At 43.5% G+C, this 19,672-nt stretch overlaps 1 protein-coding gene across 2 annotated transcripts in view; it reads left to right on the forward strand.

Moving 5' to 3' along the window:
- The window catches only part of ARHGEF3 (Rho guanine nucleotide exchange factor 3), a 296,174-nt gene that overhangs the window by 224,431 nt on the left and 52,071 nt on the right, over positions 1–19,672 (forward strand). The gene's annotated exons all lie outside the window — the stretch shown is intronic.

The following is a 19,672-nucleotide window of genomic DNA, read 5'->3' on the forward strand; positions in this document are numbered from 1 at the left end:
TGTCTCACTCTCTGTCTCTGCCTCCCTTCTTCTGCCCCTTCTCTGTGGATCATCATGAGCCTCCTCCCCTGTCTCTGGCCCTCTTCCTCTTGGCGAGAGAGCAGCTGCCTCTTTGCCCTGGCCTCTTGCATCCTGCAAGGCTCTCAGACTGTCAATCTTCTGTCTAGACCTGGCAGAGGGACATTCTCTTACTGTATCCTTAGGCTCAGATGTCAGTGAAGAGCTACCTTTGAAGCTTGGGTTTCCTCTTGCCTGGGTTGGGGAGCAAGAGGAGGCCTTTGGGGGCCATCTCACCTGTCAGGCTTGACCTTGCAGCTGTTTGGCAGCAAAGACAGGGCCTGGCACCTCTGTTTGTCATCTGTGGCCAGTGGGGTCATTCAGCCGGGGGTCTGGGGGCTAAATGAGTAATCTGAGTGTCTTGCACATGGATCCTGAAAATGAATTAAACTCCTTGGGGCAGTGGGAAACTGTCTTGGAACACTGGAAACATTTCCCTTTCTGGGAACTTTCCAGTGCCTTGAGGAGGATGTGAGAGAGCCCTCCTGGCTTGTGTTTAATCTTGCCTTTTACTTGTGTGTGTTATATCTCTGGCAAAGAGCTCACTGGTCTTAAAGGTTGGGTTCAGCTAGAGGAGAAAGCATCCTTCTCAGTTTTTGAGGGTCTTAGGGAATATAGTTGCTTTCACTAGACCACAGCTTTGCTGTGGCCAAGCTATAGTGGAACGCACAGGACCCAGCTCATCACTGCTGCTCATATGTGTATCTGAGAGATTGTCACTCTGTCCAACCATGACTGGGGAAAGTCTGGAGGCAGATGTGCATCCGACCTTGGTGCAGCCGTCTTGAGGATTCCACCCACCCACCACACTTGGGTCTCCTTAGCTGTGTGCACTTGGCTCACTGAATTATGTGTATTTGGGAGGGCAGCATCAAAGATTCATTGCCTCTAACAAGAGCTGCTCCAAGCTGACAAGACTCCAAACAGTCTCCAGTTGTAATCAGCTTTCTGTAAGCTGAGCACAACTAACTTCTCACCCCCACCCCCACCCCACACTCCAGCTCAGTTGTGTATTTTCACAAAGAGTTTTTGTTCCCAGCAGCTGTGGAAGTGTAATGGTCTTAATGGTGTTTGGACTCTTTTTTAAGTTTTGACAAGATAGCACCAGCATAGAATTCAGGTTGTTCAGGCTTGGAATGGATCTAATGATTTTTCAATAGGAACTTCATAATTTAATGAATGTAGGAGCAGTGAAGCTAGTATCCTCTCAAATTCCCTTTGGAAGGAAGCAAAGCATAACCAAATTGAATTAATAAATTGAAATGGATCAAAGGAAAGAATAGTGAGAATAGCTCTGGACTCTAGTCCCTTCTTGCTCTCCCTTAGTCCTGTGTTTTCTGAGTAGTTCAGTTAACAGCTTAGGTAAAACTCATCTGCTTGATTTTTTCTTATTATTATACTTAGAATAGAAATATATCTGTATATCACAAATGTGATGAAAGAAATGTATCACCAAATGTCAAATATTAATTTTCTTCATGTTAGCCAGATCCAAATTACAAAATGTGACTTATTTTCCTTTTATGGGGATGTCCTGGTATGGGAGTAAGGATGGGAGAGGAACAATTTTTGAAATGGTAAATATTTTTCAGGTATCCCCATTGAGTGTTTTCTGTGTATGTGTACAGTTTAAATCAGGGAAGTATCGTGTATGCTGTATACATCTTGAGGCAGAGATGTCCAGTCCAGTGCATCTCCTAGCTTCATTTTCTGGTAATGACAAATAGGCAAAGTTGGAAAAAGAAACTGAAATTGAGTGTAGGGGGTAGTTTTCTGGTTTCACTGTCCATGCAAAAGACAGTCAACCCTTGTAGGCCTTACTTCTCCATCAGCAATTAACTAAAATATATTTTCTACCAGCAGGTGTCATCAGTATTTGGAAGTGTTTAAAGAACAGCATACCCTGGTAGGCCTTTTGAAAAACATGATTATATACATGTTTATAAATTAGGCACTGACTGTTAATTCCTATGAAAGTAGTTTTTTAAGATCGATCTTTTTTTTTTTTTTCCAAAAAGAAGGTGGGTTATAAAGAGAAGGACTGGCTTATCCAAAGTACTTTTTGACCTTCAGAGGCAGTTGCAGCAAAGCACCTGTGCCCTTTAGACATGTAATGGCTTTTCCTTCGGAATTTGCTATGGGGAGGAGCACTGCACTGGCAAGTGCCTTCTACGTGGTTGCAGCAGGCGTGCTGGGGAAAGCCACTTAAGGAAAGAGTTGTGGAGAAGGGGCTGGTGTGCAGTGATGTGCATTTAATACCATACACTTGAGTGAAAAATGTGCAACAACAAACATTCTCTTAAATGCAAATTGTAATTAAAGTTCTACTTGGGATTTAAGTGTTTTGTAATTTTCTTAATTTCAGTGATAATTTCCAGTGAAAGAAAAAAGGTGATATATTTATTTTTAAAAATTATTTTCTTTAAAATATTTATTTTAAACACTGATAGTATTCTACATGGATTATGATATTAATATAATACTGCTTCCTAATCTGGTATTTCTTTATGGCATAGATGTAGGAGTTGGGTTGCAAGTGTTTAACCAAAACCAGCTAGATTCTTCTAGCTCTAATCATTAACTATGAAATCCAAGGAGCTTAGTCCATTTTAGTCCATGGCTCTCGACTTTCACAGAAAAGCATGGTATCATGTGAGCATGGTTAAGCTTGCTTCTCCTGATCACTGATGTAGCTTCACTTAATTTATGTTTTGCTTATTCCCATGCCAGGAAGGACTGGTCCTTCCAGGCATGTTAACTGCTCTGAACACCTGATCAAGTTACTAGAAGGAAAGCTGTTAGCACTTAATGAATCCCGCTGATTGTAAGTTAAAAGTCACTATTTCCACATGGGGAGGTTTGCTTTTAAAGAAAGAAGGCTCTGGGGTGCCTGGGTGGCTCAGTCGGTTAACCATCCGACTCTTGATTTCAGCTCAGGTCATGATCTCAGGATCATGAGATCGAGCCCCGCATCGGGCTCTGCACTCAGCATGGAGTCTGCTTGGGATTCTCTCTCTCTCTCTGTCTCTCCCCCACCCTCCTCACACCCAATCAATCGATAAAATCTTTAAAAAAAAGAAAGCTCAAATGAGTGGATATGTTGGCTAAGGATGCTGGAGTCTGGTAAGAAGGTTTTAAGAGTTTGGGGTCTGTTTCATTTTTAATGAAAATACAAAGAGATGTTTCCATTATTTTCTTTCTAAGAATATATCTGACAATTTGATGGACAGCTCACTTTTGGTTTTAAGGTTCACTATCCCAGATGTTGGTTAGAGTTAGGGCAGATTTAGTGAGCAGCATTTGTAATCATTGCCTTTGCCTCTCAAAAGTGTATGTTCTGATTTTGAGTCCTCCAGGAGCCTTGTGTGGCCCTTGGGATGATGTGTACCTAGCAATGACAGAGCTCTATTCCTTTTGAAGTGCCACATCTAGTGTCTCACTCGAGAACATAACCATGTTGTAGGGTTAACAGAAAGCACGTATTTTTCTCCTTACTTTATGAATAAACACACTGAGGGGAGGTGACTTGCAGAGAGCCATGAAGAAAATCAGTAGCTGAACCAAGATCCAATGCCAGGTTTCCTAATGGATTTAGTCCAGCATTCATACCAGCATACTTTGTGACACATAAGGGTGTTTACCTCTGTGAAGAAAGAGGGAGCGGAATGAAAACTTAACAGACGTGTAAAATGCTTTAAAATATTTTCTTTTAAATATATAATCATGAGTACTTTATGTAACTGGGGAAGTACTTTCAAAGCTTCAGCTTTAAAGGGTAAGGTGAACCCTGTGCCCCTGCCATAATTTATGCACCAATAAGTCCACATGTGGACTTGAAAATTGTGTGCATCTGAGGCTATACTCCTTGCATGTCAGCTGGAGAGCTAAAGGAGTCAAATGGTTTCCAGTAACTTATACATTTCTTGGAATCTATATCATATAGTGTTGAACTGAAAGGATATACAACTAACTGCATGGAAATAGTTCTGAGGAGTTATTGCAGTTAGAATCCTGGTATTTCTTCAAGTGACCAAATAAGTGGAGTCCATGAATCATTTGACTTCAGGTCTTGCTGGGAAGGGAGCAACATGGAGTTACATAGGCAAAGGCCATCACTTGCTGATAGGATCTGGTTATGGTCATTCAGCCCATGATTCTGAGGCTTGTTCACATGGGGTCTTGCGGGGTCTTGGGCCTCCAGGATAGGATGTACCTGAACTAGGAATAGGTCTATTAAAGGAAAACATGTTGACTTTACACATGTACATTTGAGGATGTTCAGGGTATCAACTCTGGACTGAGCCCTAATGCCATCTCCACTACCTGCTTAGCTACTCTGTCCTAGCTACACCTCCACAAGCCACTCTGCCTCTCTAAGCCCTGTTTTCCTCAGTGGTAAAATGGGGATAATGAGCTTTCTACCTCCTAGGTCATAGTGAGGGTCAATGAGATGTCTCACGTACCGTGCTTAGTCCAGTGCTTTGCACATAATATGTGTTCAATAAGTAGCATCATCATCATCATTAAGACTTCTGAATCTTGAAAAGATTTCCCACACAGTTTTAATTAATGATCACTATCCTAAATTTTCTGAGTGCTGTTTTGCGCCCAGCAGGGCATTAGGGGCCCCTTACTGTAGGTCCACTCTTTATCCCTGCAACAATCCTATGAGGTTGGTGTACTTGCTCCTTTTTGTAGAAGAAGCAACTGAGGCTCAGAGCTGGGTGGTAGCCTTTCCAGGATGACTGAGCTACTAGGTGGAGGAGCCAAGATTCACACCCCACTCTGACCCTGCAGTCTGTACTTTCCCAACCACATCGCATTGCGTCTAAATGACTAAATCACTGGTCTCCTCACCACAGAACACATGAAAGATGAATGCGCCTGCTGGAGTAAATAGCCTTGCAGTCAAAAGCCTACTTTTTCTTGAGTGTCTGGATGGGAGACCCCACCATTACTCAGTGTTTCTGCCAGCCCACTTCATAGAACGGCTACAACCCAAAGGAATGGGAACTGCAGGCCTCCATCTGGGAGGGTTTGGGTAGCTTCCGTTCTGTGTTTCTCAACGCCAAAGAGCTGGTCTTTGGCAGAATTCCGCATGCTCAGCTCTGTGGAGGTGACACCGTTAGTGCTGCAATTAGTCATTTTGCTTATCTACATTAACCACCAGGCTTCCACCTAAACCAATAGCTGGAAGGCCCTGACTTCCATCTGGATACTTGCAAATTGTGTCATTTTCTCAAGACACTTTGCAATTGCCTGTAAAATCCTGGACTGGTGCCACTGTTTTCATAACAACTGAATGAAAATAATCCTAATTTTGCAAAGCCCTGTGCACATGTGATGGTTATTAATGGCATGTGTCTATCTAGAAGGGCTCCTTCATTTGTGATGTATGCGTGCAGTTGCCTCCCATAATTTGTCAGCGTTGGTAATGTGTACAGGTCACACGGAAAATGAGGAAATTGCTGTGATTGCATTGCCATTTATTTTTGTATTGACTCATGGACTGTCAAGAACGAAGGCCAGTGGTTCCTAGTGCCTTCCATTTTTTATGAATTGACACCCGTTATTAGCTTAGAAGAGGCTATGTCACACGTTAATCAAGAAAGGCTTCTGAACCTTCTACTGGCTGGGAAAGGAGTGGTTCTTTTTAAGTCTAGAAACACTTGTGTCTGGACCTTCTGTGTTTGAGCCATTGTGTTCTTTTGTGAGAAGGTGGCCCCGATTATTACTAAACTTCAATTAATTGGAACAGAACCAGAAATCTCAACGGTAAATTCACTGGATTTTTTTTTTTCCCTCCTCTGGCTCTTAAGATGAGGAGGCAAGGAGTAGCAAAACAAGCTTTTTTTCCCGGGGATTTATGAAACAAACAAACAAAACTAGCCTCCAGGAAATGACCCAGGGTCATTGCATTCGAGAACCTTAGAGTAGGAAAGTCCTGTTAAGGATATGGAGCCCAGTGCTAACCCGCTGCTGGATCCATTCTATCTCTGCTTAAACATCTCCAGAGACAGAGAGCTCATTACCTTCTGAGCCTGTACATTCTGTCTTTGTTCAGTGTGGATCATGAAAGAATCCTCTCTTAATTGTAACATTGCTTTCTGCAACTGAATATTATACAGTAATACTTTCTCATGTGTTATCTCCTTAAATATTTGAAAACTGCTCTCTCTCCCCATCTACTCCCACTCTGCACGCACACATGCACATGTATGTGTGTGTGCACGCACGCACAAACACACACACACACACACACTTCCCCCAGGTGCTTGTTTCTCTTGGCTAGATGTCCTGGTTCCTCTCAGTTTTCCAAATGGGACATACTGTCCAATCTCTTTCTCTTCCTTGCTTGTTTCCACTGGACATCCTCAGTGTGCTTGGAAATCTTGAGTATTGATCAGCCTACAGACACACTGTATAATGCTATATCAACAAACAAGGTGTCTTTTATGTTTAATGTGCTTCCTTAGGCAAGAAGAGTAGACTCATATATTGAACAAGATTTTTGAATTGGAGATGACAGACTGAAAATTAATATCTTTGTCATATAAGTAATTTATACAGATGCAAAAGGACCTTCCAAGTGTCCATTGATAAGTGGGCAAAAAGACACTAATAGGTAGTTCACACAGAAGGAACTGTGAAAGTAAACATAATTTAAATGCTCACTCTAGGAGAAATTATAGAAATGAAAAAGGTAAATAATAATAGGTGCTGTTTCATACCTACTTGACATCACAAATATCTTAAAGACATGATAGAACCGAGTCCTGGGGATGTTGCAGGGAAATAACATGCATCTGTGGGGAAGGAAGGTACTCTTCAGTGTATATTAAAACACAAAAAAAGGTTCAAATCTCTGGACCCGGTATTCCAGATCTTAGGGGGAACAATGCCATGTGTCCAGAGTTGTTCATAATGACATTATTTGCAAGAATGATCATTTTGCATGCTTGTGCATTTTATAGGTTTCAAAGCACTTTTATATTCTTTTCTTCACCTGAGTATAATTAGCCCCATTTTAAAGGTGAGGATACTAAGAATCAGAGAAATTCAGTAACTTTCCCAGGATTACACCACTGAGCATGGCAGAGCTGAAGCTTGAAGTCCGGTTTCTCATTTCAGGTTAGCATCCTTTCCTGTTTATTTATCACAGACAGAAAAGCCAACAACCTCTCTGACCTATAATGAGGGGATGACCCCATGTACCATGGCCTCTGCTACAGGGGTCAGTGGCATCATTTGATCCATTACACACTAGCCAACAGAAATGCCTTACTGTTCTTATAAAAAATTAAAAGGAAAAAAGTTGAGCATAATTACACACATGATATAATCCATTTAAGTGTCTACGTAAGCACGTGGGATGTAGGGAAGTCAGGAAAGGGATGCATCCCCTGTCCCTCTCTCACCGAGCTCCCTAAATTCACAGCAATGCCGCCCTGTGTTCAAATAGCAGGCAGGTGTTTTCACGTGTATGATCTCTTTTGAACCTTGCACTGGCTGAGGACGCTGAGCAAGGCAAGGACTGTCCTCTTTGTTTGTCGGCCAAAGAAACAGAGATTCAGAGAGATTAGGAGGCAGGGCCAAAACGTTGGGCCCTCCTTGCCCAGCCTTGACCTCTTGGCACACCACAGTGTTGGCTTAACCCAGTCATATTCCTGAGTGAAGTTGGTAAGCAGCGCTAATTTGGCGGTGTTCGAATGAACCCCATTAAACTTAGAACACTGCGTGCAGAGACCTCCCCTGGGAGACAGTGGACTGGTGGGCCCACCCCGTGGCCTGCACACCAGATTCAAGTGCAAAGCCTGCTTTATAGTTGATGTGTGATCACTATTAAACAAGAAGCCCACAAAAAATGGATGGACAGAAACTTCTGTACATGTAGATGACATCCCTTAAAATGATGTCTTCCTGAGCTCTGCAGATCTAATGTTCGCAGCAGAGGCGATAATTAAAGGGTAAGGAGAAATAGAGCATTTCCCCGGAGGGGACGGTTTCTGTAGATAGCACGAGAAGTTGGCAACCTGAGTGAAATAAAACTGAGAGCCTATGTCAGGACCTTGAAAAAAATACATAAAGTTAAATGTTCAGCCAGTGCTGCCATTGTCAGATTTGGAAGTTTAGAGTCTTCCTGGAGGAAGAAGCCTCAGAAGGGAATAGGGAAGCAGCCAGTGGGTGGAAAGAGAAGGAGCTACGGGCCTGATACCTCAGGGGGACAAGTGATTAAGTCTTTCCTCTGTGTGCTCCCTGGCCCCAGCACAAGGCCAGTGCAAGCGTCCCTCTCAAGTGTCTTATCTTACATTGAAATGCTAACATTTCATAATCCCCAAGTGACGCAGGCATGTCAAGAAGGACCCCAGGCAAATACAGAGAAGATAATTAAAGGTCACTGGTGAAGACTCTTCTTACGTTTGACTTCGCACAGGTTGGGGAGGGGTGCACGTGGCTCATCAGCATCCTGTTAGGTTTTGGGGTCTTGTTCATTCTCACACCCCTTCAGCCATTCTCTTTGCTGGTTGGTGGTTTCCTTGGGTGCTTCAGGGGTGTGGCCTTGCAAAAGGGGTCTGAAACCACTGTGAAGGAAACAGACTATTAACAAGAGGAAAAGAATTGATGGTAACGTAAGTGTTAGCCACAGACACATGGTGAAAAGTCACCTTCCGCCTCAGCTGTTTGATGGTGACTTAAATTGGACAGCTTTAAAAGAGAGCGCATCTGAAGACCGGCCTGGTTGTCTTGTTAGTTTCTGAATGCTTTACGTCCGCTCTCTGAGGGCCGAGGAGAGTGAGCTTTGTTCTGGCTCAGCATCAAGGAACGGGGACTTGCTTTGGAGGACTCTTAAAATGCTTAAATCTGAATTTCTTCAGCAGCATTTATTTCTAAGCTGGTTCTTACAAGAGCCTCCCTACTAGCTGGGGACAGGACACAAGTAGGCTCAGGGGACCTCAGAGTCTTTATTTCTGGGATGAGAAGACTGGCTCAGATCACTTTTTTCTGAGAAGGTGGGATTCATACCATTTGTAGTAGCCTGAATGATACCAGGGACAAGGGGATGCAGAGATAAGACACACAATAATTCTCTTTTCTGTTCTCTTCCTGTCCTTCTGATCCTTCTGATCATGCCGAGGCGAAAGTCTTAGTTTGGAGCTAGTATGTCTTTAACACCTTTCTATCACTTGCTAGTTCCCCTTTTTTTTTTTATTCTTATGTTAATCCCCATACATTACATCATTAGTTTTAGATGAAGTGTTCCATGATTCATTGTGCATAATACCCAGTGCTCCATGCAGAATGTGCCCTCCTCAATACCCATCACCAGGCTAACCCATCCTCCCACCCCCCTCCCCTCTAGAACCCTCAGTTTGTTTTTCAGAGTCCATCGTCTCTCATGGGCTAGTTCCCCTTTTTAACAAAGCTCAGGCCTCAGGCTTAGAAGCTTCAGACAGGCAAGAGTATCTAATAAGAATTTAACAATAGGGTTCATTTTTTCAAGTTAGTTTCTATTTATGGCAGATGCAGTGTTTGTTTTTACAATATGGTTACTTAAGTAAAAGATGAGTAATTTAAGGAAACATTAACTATGAAATAGTTCAGGTGGTATATACATTGGCAAAAAAATTGTCAACAATGGTAGCGAGAGTTTGGAAACAGCATTCCGTGTGTTCTGAGGGTTTTTCTATGGCCAAAGCTCTGCAGCAATAGGTTCCTAAGTTTGGGTACAGCTGCTTGCAGACTAAACCTTCAATCTGGGCTTCGAACATAGGACCCAGATTACAGATATTAATATTTTTAAACAGATAAAGATGGGCTTTAATATGTCATAGAAAATTATCCTGGACTAGATGTTAGCAAATTAAAAAAAAAAATTGGATTTCTCTTCTAAGAACAAAAATCTTTTTTTTCTTTTCAAAGCTTCAAAGTTCCCAAGTTCCAGCTGAAATCATTTAACGCATCCTCTTCCTTTTCCCCTTCACCCTGAGGGAAGGATTGGGCAAGATTGCATTTTAATTTGGGGCAGACCCAGAGTGTGGTGGTTAGGAACTTGGATTTGAGGGGTAGACTGAGCCAAGTCTGAATCCCAAGTTGGCCATTTGGAGCCAGGAGACCTTGGACAGTGATTCATCCTCTAAAGCCTCAGTTTCCCTATCTCTAAATGAGAATTTCCAAGGGACCTGTGCAAACGAATGAGCTTGCAAAGGGATTCCACAGAGCAAGTGTTCCGCAGATCATTAGCAACAACAGCATCATCTATTTTCAGTATACATCAGCTGAGTGGAAGCTGTGGCTGATCATCTCTATCAAGGGGTCTGCTAGGAGGTCACTCTTTCCTTTGTAGGAAATACCCACCCAATTTCCCAGGGATTTGAGTTGGCACTGGCCATTATTTTTTTTAAAAACAAAAGATGTTCCAAGCACACTGGCAAGATTCACGTTCATTCCTGCCAGGCAGGATGAAAAAAAAAAACCTAGTATAGTTTTCTGATATTCCCAGAATGACTTTCAAGCAGGGAGTGGGGTGTGAGCTCAGGGTAGAGAGGCACCCTGGTCATGGGAGATGAAGAGTCTGTCATCCATCCCCAAGTCTGGCTCCCATCTGACACACATCATCTGGGAATCTTAACCAAGCTCCAACCGCAGGGACAGACCCAGTGCAGGTGAGGAGGATTAGGTTGCTTTGAGAGTTCTTCCTGCCCTATTCATTAGCAGGGTGCTTTAATTATAAATAGGTCCTTTGTTAGAAATGTGGGGAAATTCCATAGCATGATGGCTACAACTTGGTGAAGAGTCAAACAACTAAAAATGACCCCTAATGCTCTCTGATTGTCAGTAAATATTTATTGAGACCAGACTCTACCTAACCATTTCTCCTGAGTTTAAAAGAGAAAGGCATGCTTTCTGTCCTCAAGGAACTTGTTCTTGAGTTGGACCGAGTCATTCAGAACCCTAACAGACAGTGATTGTCAATCAGGGAAGGAGAGATGGGGAAGCAGGCAATCTCGCTAGGGATTTTGACAGACTGCGAGGGGGGCAGTACTGGGAGGTGGTCATCCAGTGAGCCCCCTGATGCTGGATGCTCACACACCATTCCCCAGGTGTGCCTTAACAGAGGGCAGTGTCCACAGGGGGCACATGAGCAGGGCACCTGGGCCTGGCTGGGCACTCTAAGATGCTGGGGGGAAGGGAGGAAGGCAGGAGGGGCTGCTGATTCCAGAGTGACAGGGCTTGAATGTGGAACGAACAGCTTCAAATTTTCAGCTTCCTGCCTCACTCTCCATTGTCCTGCCTCTACCCTCTTTATTTCCCACAGGGCTTAGGAAAGGAGCAGGCTGTGGTTCAGATCACCGGTCTTGCTGAGGAGCAGCCTTGGGCTCAGTCCTGGCTCTGCCCCTGGCTGTGTAACCTTAGGAAAGGTTCTTAACCCCTCTGAGCCTCAGTTGCCTGTTTTGTGAAATGGGTATATTAATAGTACTAACTTAAGAGAAATCAAGGAAATCGTGCATAGAGAGCGCTTTAGCACAGCCTGGCATGAAGTCATTGTCAGTCTTGTTGCTATTATGTTATAAGAGGAAGTTGTGTATCCCGGGAAGCTGGTGTGGGGGTGGCAGGGAAGGCTTTCAAGTCAGGTAGATTTATTTTTTTATTTTTTTAAAGATTTTATTTATTTGTCAGAGAGAGACATAGCGAGAGAGGGAACACAAGCAGGGGGAGTGGGAGAGGGAGAAGCAGGCTTCCCGCCGAGCAGGGAGAGCCAGATGGGGGGCTCGATCCCAGGACTCTGGGATCATGACCTGAGCCGAAGGCAGACGCCCAACGACTGAGCCACGCAGGCGCCCCTCAAGTCAGGTAGATTTAAATTTGAATTTCAGCTCTTACTGGGTATGACTTGGGGCAAGTCACATTACTTCTCTGAACACCTGCTTCCTCTTTTATTAAATGAGGTGATGGGGTTGCTGTATCGTATGTGTGTGTGCCAACACCTGGCATGGGGTGACTCCATGGCTCTTGGTACCTCCACCTCCCCTCCTAGGGGTCCCCCATTGTCTAGCACTTCCTTCTCTTTTTGACAGTCAGAAGAGATGAGTCACACCTGGGTCAGGTGTGGGACGACTTCTGTTTCTAAAAAATTGCTAGAATCTGTGAGTAGGTAGGGAACCTGGCAGCATGTAATTTAATAACAATTCTGGAGGCTTTGCAGGGTTAGTGGCCCCTGACACCTCTCTGTGCAGCCCTGCTTTATAAATTCAGGAGCAGTCCCAGACCCTCACTCCTAAATGGTGGGGCAGAGGAGCGAGCACCTGGCCAGTGAGACTTTCCCTCCATCCCTTGGGGGTGCTTAGGAAAACTTCTCTAGGGAAATCTTGCCAGGTTAGACCCCACGTGGTCTTCCAAAGGAACCCTCCCATCTGTAGATGGCCTGAGCTGAAGACTCATGGGAACTTCACCCCTTTCTGCCACAATAAATAACATTTTTCTTTTACCACAAAACTGCCTTTGTCTTTTCTGGAAACTCTTACTGGCATCCCTTACCACTGAATCTCTAATGGCTAAACCAACATTTTTTACGAAACCAAACAGTCAAGTCACAGGTTTGTATCTACTTCATTTCTTTTAAGTCAACTGCATTGTCTATTCATTTTCTCTCTTGTGACTTTGTAATTGAAATAAGCTGCAAGTGACGTGGGGAGCAGAGCAGGTCTCTGAGGCTTCTGCCTCCTTTGTTGTGCATGATACACTCTTTTTCAAATTTGCAGGCTTCTGAATTTTAATACACTGTAGATAATGATACATCTGGTTGCATATTAATTGCTCAGAGTTAGAAATAACACATAATCACTATGTTTCAAGGTTGCAAATGCACAGCACTGAGAGCCAGTGTTTGTTATGAGTCTTTGGAAAAATCCATTGTTAGTGGGCATTTTTTTATTCCTGTCATTAAAAATGTGCTACAGAATGAAAACTGTCTCAAATAAAGTTAGTCTTGTGTTCTGTGTGTGTGCACGGTACACACGCGTACACACACGTGCATGCGCACACACACACGCACACACATCTCCCAGGGGATAACATTTTGAAGCTATTCATCTGCTCAGTTGGGGTGTGTGGGCCAACAGAAAGGCCATATGAATCCATTATAGATTACCTACCTCACAGCTTCCTGAACAGCATGCTTTGTACCTTATTTTTCTACACCATTGCTCAGTGGGTGGTAAATGTCAGCGGAGAGCTGCAAACAGGAAAGTTTAAAATTTATATTATTTTATTCCCCAATTCAATCAATCCCTTATGGCTGTGCCACTGGTAGCTTTTTCCATTTTGAATAATCAGATTTCAGTGTATTCTGTTCTCAGTTGAGAGCAGACTGTTCTAAAACCCCCAGGTGCAGTGTTCCCTGGTTCTGACTGGAGGCATGTACTGTTGAGGATGCACGTGAACCCAATGATTTGAAGGGATAAATTGTGCTAGGAGGGACAGCTGGGGGGGATACCAGAGAGTGTGACAAATGTAGTTTATGATTCTCTCTGGAGGCCACATTTCTGCAAGTCTCATCTGCTCAGATACTGTTCTTATCAAAAATAGAAGCTGACTGGGCCACAAGAGAAGGGGGTCCATGTTCTCATCCTGCTGACTCTGTGCCCTTGGTCAGATGTCCCTGTAGGTTTTACCCAGCAGGTGTATGTGGGATCCCTGGTCCCAGCTTAGTCTTCAGTCAGATGGCAGACCTGGTTGTCAGCTTTTCTTGCCTGAGACATGTTTGATTATCCCAAATTCAGCTGGAACAGTCTGTCCTTCCTTTGGGACATTGAGATTAAGATCTGAGCATCTTTTTTTTTTGTACCTTTTTTTCCTGTTTCTGGGAAACGAAGCTAATGCTGAGCTTCAAAGGACAATAGGTGGATGAAAAAGAGAAAGGACATGCCAGTGAGTCTGTATGGTCCTTTCTGGAAGCCCAAGGTAACTTGTTATTTGGGGGAGAAATTCCACCTTGCTCATCTGACATGGGTTGAACGCCCAGAGTTCCTATCAATGCCTAATCCCAGATAGTACTGGGATCTGGCAAGATTGGAGACCAGCTCTTCTAGCCCATAATTTAGTGATGTTGGGTTAGGTAGGAGGGTTTTGATGAAGACCTCAAGACCCACTTGGATTCCTTTCCCCAACTCAGGGTCTTATCTTGGGATTTCATGGCTGACATTTTCCTCTCCTCCAATATAGCCTTGGATCCTGCCAAACCACCCCCAGTTTTGCTCTATCCAGCCAGAGCTTGACTAAACAGATGATAAAGCTGCAGGAAGAAAGGCAAGGCAGGAATGTGGAATCAAAATATGTGGTCTCATAACCTGAGGCCTAGTGGCAGGAGCATGTCATTGGTGAGATTGTGGTGTGGCAGGTGACATGGAGTTCAAGCTTCATCCTTGGGATGCCCAGGGCAAAATCTAGTGCTGCAAGAAATTGATGAGGGCAAGAGAGCAGGCTTGGGGAGAGACCACACCTCTCCTTGGGCATTAGAAATAAGGGCAATAATCTGATATTTACAGGAGGCAACTTATGGGGCTGGCTTGTACCAAGCACATTTACACACATGATCTCATGTCATCCTCCCAGCAACTCTGTGAGGGGGTAGGAGAGTCACCCCCACTTCACAGGGGAGGAGACCAAGCCCATGGAGGTTACATTGTCGGTCTGAGGTCATAGGGCATTGTGCTCTGGCCAGGAAGGTTGGCTCATATTTTATCCTTAGATCCTTTGCAAAGAATCAACACATTCTTTGGGCCAGCATGGTAAGAACTTTGTTACTTTCGGCTTATTCCTAAATTCTGGGGAAGCCTCAGCAAATACATGGTCTGTACATGGCAGTTCCCAAACCCTGAAGTAGGGGTGGAATCCCCAGTGGCATTCTCCTCCCCCCTTCCCCTCCAACTCAGCCCAAGGGGAAGCCAGGGATTCCCTTTTATAGAGAAAAACAAATGCAGAATTTATATCCTACCCAAGGGTTTCCAAGAAGTCAGTAGGAAATGACTGCCTGCAAAACCCCAGAACCACAGAGGAGGCCTTCCTCTGGGCCCTGTGCCTGTGATTAGGCCACCCCTGCCACCTCTGGGTACCTTGTTAGCATTCTGCAGCCAGAGGTGTGTCCTTTGACCCCAGTTTCTAGACCCCCAGATGGGTGTGGCATGGTAGGCACATCGTTTCTGTGGCGTTCTTGTGAAAAATGCATAACCTGAATCTAACTGTGAGAAAATATTTTCTGGGCCCAGAGCTGCCTTCCCTTCAGGGCCACAGAGGCATGACCCTGCTGGAAGCCCTGAGACTTTTTTTAGGAGGTCAAACTCATGAAGCACTTCAGCCCCGAGCATCTGGCCCTGTCTGCCTCGAGAAAGTAAGAGTTTTGCTTGACGTTCAGAAGGCAGATGTGGACCCAGGGACTGCAGAGAGAGCTAAATATTTGGCTTTCTCTTTCTCTGAAGGTCTCGAGTGCCATGTCTGGGCATGACCAAAATGAGTTTCAGGAGATGGGCTGGCATTTGCTAAAAGGAACTTAACTGGGATGTGGGTGTACATTTCCCCTCTGCCCAAGGTTAATGGTAACATCCTGTGTAAGAGAACTTGAATGTGGTCTTCTACTAAACTCCAAAATTTTAGGGCTATTTATTAGATGTGTTTAATCTTGGGCCAATTTAACCAGTAGCAGACTAATAAAATAACAAATTTGGGCTTGCTGCCAGGACAAATGTTGACTTACCCTTATAATGTTGACTGAAATGAATAACTTTGAAAATAATTGAGGAGTGGAAACATTTACCAAAAATACAGTGTCTTGAAACAGTGGTTCTGTTTTATTTTACCAGCACTGCTAAGAGATTATGTTCGTAACCTAGGCTGCTGTTGCCTGCTTCAGCTCTGAGAGAGTCCCATATTTTACTGAATTATTTCCCAAGGTTCATTTTTTTTTATCCCATCACCGTCATTCAGCAAAAATGAATTTCCCCATGGCAGACAAGTAGGTCAGCTTATTTTTCCAGTGTAGGGGCACAAATTCAATGATAATCAGAAGAATAAAGATAATAAGTTGCTTGACGTCTGCCCTGGGAAACAAAATGGTTTGCCCTGATCATTAGCCCTCTCAGAGTCTGTAGTAAGATTAATTGCTTCTGCAGGGTATACTGGCTGAAATCCATCTCCCTCGCCCCACGCCCCTCCTTCCCTTCATTTTGCCATTTAGTTTATATGAACATTAGGGAGCTATAGCGTTTTGCCAACATGTGTTTTAGACTTGAAGGAAATGGGGAGGCCTGGAGGAAATGAAGCCGGGATGACCACAGAAGTTGTCATAAAATGTGATTTTCTTTCGAGCCTCTTTTTTTATTTGCTTTTTATGGGAGGCTCTGTTTGGAGCAGGGACTGAGCAGGCTTTCAGAGGTTCATGCCAGCATTGTCTTAGCTCAGTCACATGTCCCCCTGATGTCTCCCCCTTTATCAAGGCTTCCCAAAAGCAGCCACCTCTCAGGCCGACTTCGGCCAGATGCCGTAGGTGCTGACTGGCACAGGCCGAGAAGACTTGATGTTCAGGGAATAATTATCATCTCTCCAACCTTCACATGTTCAGTTTTATGGCCCCGAGAGCTGATGGTTTAATTTGTGGATTTGCCTAGACCATCTTGTGACATCTCTATCATCATCTGCTATTTAGCATTTCCAGGAGAGGAGGCTGGAGAAATTGTTGGATTCTCAACATAGCAATCCAATATGCTGTCTGCAGCTTGGCCATGAGACGAACAAACTCGGAGTGGTCTGTGAATTTTATTTATCCAGGCTCTCCTTACTCTCCATTAGCAAGCAAAAGTACAAAAAAATAAATAAATAAAAAACAAACAAAAACACCCACGTGGCTTTTTTTTTTTTTTTTTAAGAAATTGGGATGTTTTTCTTATAGCATCTGATATGGAGAGAGTTGAGCCATTTCATCAAAGAGGAAATCAAATCTCCCTTGGATGCACAGGGCAAGGCAACCAGACCCACAGCTGGAGAGAATAAGCACAGGGTGTGGCCTCCATCTTTGAGATTAGCCAAGACAAAGGTATCAGGGATCCCTCCAGGAGCTGTTCCTGGTGGTTTGTCAAAGTCCACAAAGTCTGTAGCCCTTTTGTTGAAACCATGGATAAGCATCTCTGAAGGAAAATTATAGTTCTGAGTTTGAAGACCTTTTGCTCACCTTGCGGGTTAGAAACCAATAATTCTGAAATGCATTTGGCCTAATCAATGAAGCCAGGTTTCCGTTGGAATTTGGGCCTCATTATTTGCCTTTCAACTTCTGGTAACAGATGATACCTGGTCAGTTAGCTCTGTGCCAGGGAAAAGAGAACAGAAAAAACAAAAAACCACTTAATGGAAATTTTAGAGTTAGAAACCATTATTTCATTATTATCTTTTTCTATTTACAAGAAAATAAGATGAAGAGTCACTTGCAGGCTCCAAAGAAGCTTTGTGTTCCTATAGCCCCAGTCCTCTTGCTCAGACGGCTCTATGAAGGCCTCCTCATTGCTGCCTCCGTGTCTTGCACGCCCCTGTGGTCCACTATGCCCCTCTCCTTGCCCGCTCCAGCCAACACTGACTCTCTTGGGTACTTTGCCTGGATCAGCCTTCTGGTTCTCCCTGTTTAGCCAAGACACACCCCCCCTAGGGTGACAGATGTACACTTTAGTGAAGCCAATTTTGCAAATGCTATATAAACACTCACACAGTTAGATTTAAAAGGATGCATATAGTCACAACATATCTCTTCCCATATATGTATTAATTATAAAGGGAATAGTAAATTTATAAGGAGAAATCCAGCAGATAACACCTGTATTAGTGTCCTAGGGTAGTTGTAACAAAGTACCACAAGCTGGGTGGCTTAGAACAACAGAAATTTATTTCTCACTGTTCTGGAGACCAGAAGTCTTAAATCAAGGTATTGGCCTCAGAAACCGGCAGGGGAATCCTTCCTTGCCTCTTCCTAGCTTCTGGTATTTGTTGTCAATCCTTGGTGTTCTATGGCTTAGATATATCACTCCAGTTGCTGCCTCTGTCATTTTATTGCCTTCTCCCTTTGTGTCTTTAAATTTCCTTCCTATAAGGACAGAGGTGATTGGATTTAGGACATACTCTAATCTAGTATGACCTAGCTTGATTATATCTGCAAAGATCCTATTTTCAAAAATGGTCACTTTCACAGGTTTGGGGGTAGAACTTCAACGTATCTGTTTAGGGGTATATAGTTCAACCCATACCACCACCTTAACCAAATGGTAAGTAAGTAATAAGATAATGTTACCCTGATATGATGTACCAAAAAGGACAAGTCACTTCTGTTGTATTCTTGCCAAAAATGCATAACCTTTTTTTTTTTTTTAAGATTTATTTACTTTTAGAGAGAGAGAGAGTGCCTGTGAGTAGGGGGAGGGGTGGAGGGAGAGAGAGAATCCTCAAACAGACTCCCCACTGAGTGAAGAGCCCAACACAGGGCTCTCAATCCCACTATCCCAAGATCATGACCTGAGTGGAAATCAAGAGTCGGATGCTTAAGCAACTGAGCCACCCGGGTGCCCACAAAAATGCATAATCTTATTTTAATCACAAGAAAACCTCAGATCTAAATGGAGAGACATTCAGCAAAATAACTGACCAGTACTCTTCAAAAGTTTCAGGGTCATGAAAGACAGACCAGGGAACTGTCACAGACTGGAGGAAAGTTCAGAGATATGACCATGAAATATAATGTGAAAGTCTGGATTGGATCCTGAAACAGAAAAGGGACATTAGTGGGGAAACTGGTGAAATCCTAGTAAATCCTCTAATAGTTAGTAATCTTGTAGCAATGTTAGTATCATAGTTTTGATAAACGTATCATAGTTATGTAAGATGTTAACATCAGGGGTGGGTACAGAGTACACGGGGACATTCTGTACTATTCTTGCAACTCTTCTATAAATCTAAAATTATTTCAAGATCAATTTCTTTAAAAAAGAGAATGCACACATTGAGTGATTATTAAATTCACCTGTTCTTAGTGGCAAAGGGGAAGGGGAGGAGAAATGATCTAGTAAAATCATACCAGTTTGTGAGTTCGATTTTAGGCTCTGTTCATGGAAAGCTTGCTTTTCACAAGGCAGTGTGCTGTGTACTTATTATCGTTGTCTCTTGGGCGGAATAGTGTAGCTGAGGTGTGTGGTCCAGGATAGGGTCCCCATCTTGCCTCTGCCACCTGAGGTAGGTGACCTGTGTAACTACTTATGCTCATTGAGCCTCAGCTTACTCATCTGTAAAATGAGAATAATGATCTTAGCTCTCTCGTTGGATATTCTGAAGATGCCACAAGTAAATCATGTAACTCAGTCAACCCAGTGCCTGACATAGATTATAAACTCTTACAGAATTAAGTGATAGCTCTTAGCCACAATCCCCACTACTGCATTATGGGAGGATTCTTTCCTCATTTTTCAGTTGAAGAGACTGTGGGTAAGTAACTTGCTTGAGATCACCCAGCTAGAATGTATGAGAGCTAGACTCGATAGATAGATAGATAGATAGATAGATAGATAGATAGATAGATAGATAGATAGAT

The sequence above is a fragment of the Neomonachus schauinslandi genome, chromosome 1, assembly GCF_002201575.2.
Source record: "Neomonachus schauinslandi chromosome 1, ASM220157v2, whole genome shotgun sequence".
Taxonomy (NCBI): domain Eukaryota; kingdom Metazoa; phylum Chordata; class Mammalia; order Carnivora; family Phocidae; genus Neomonachus; species Neomonachus schauinslandi.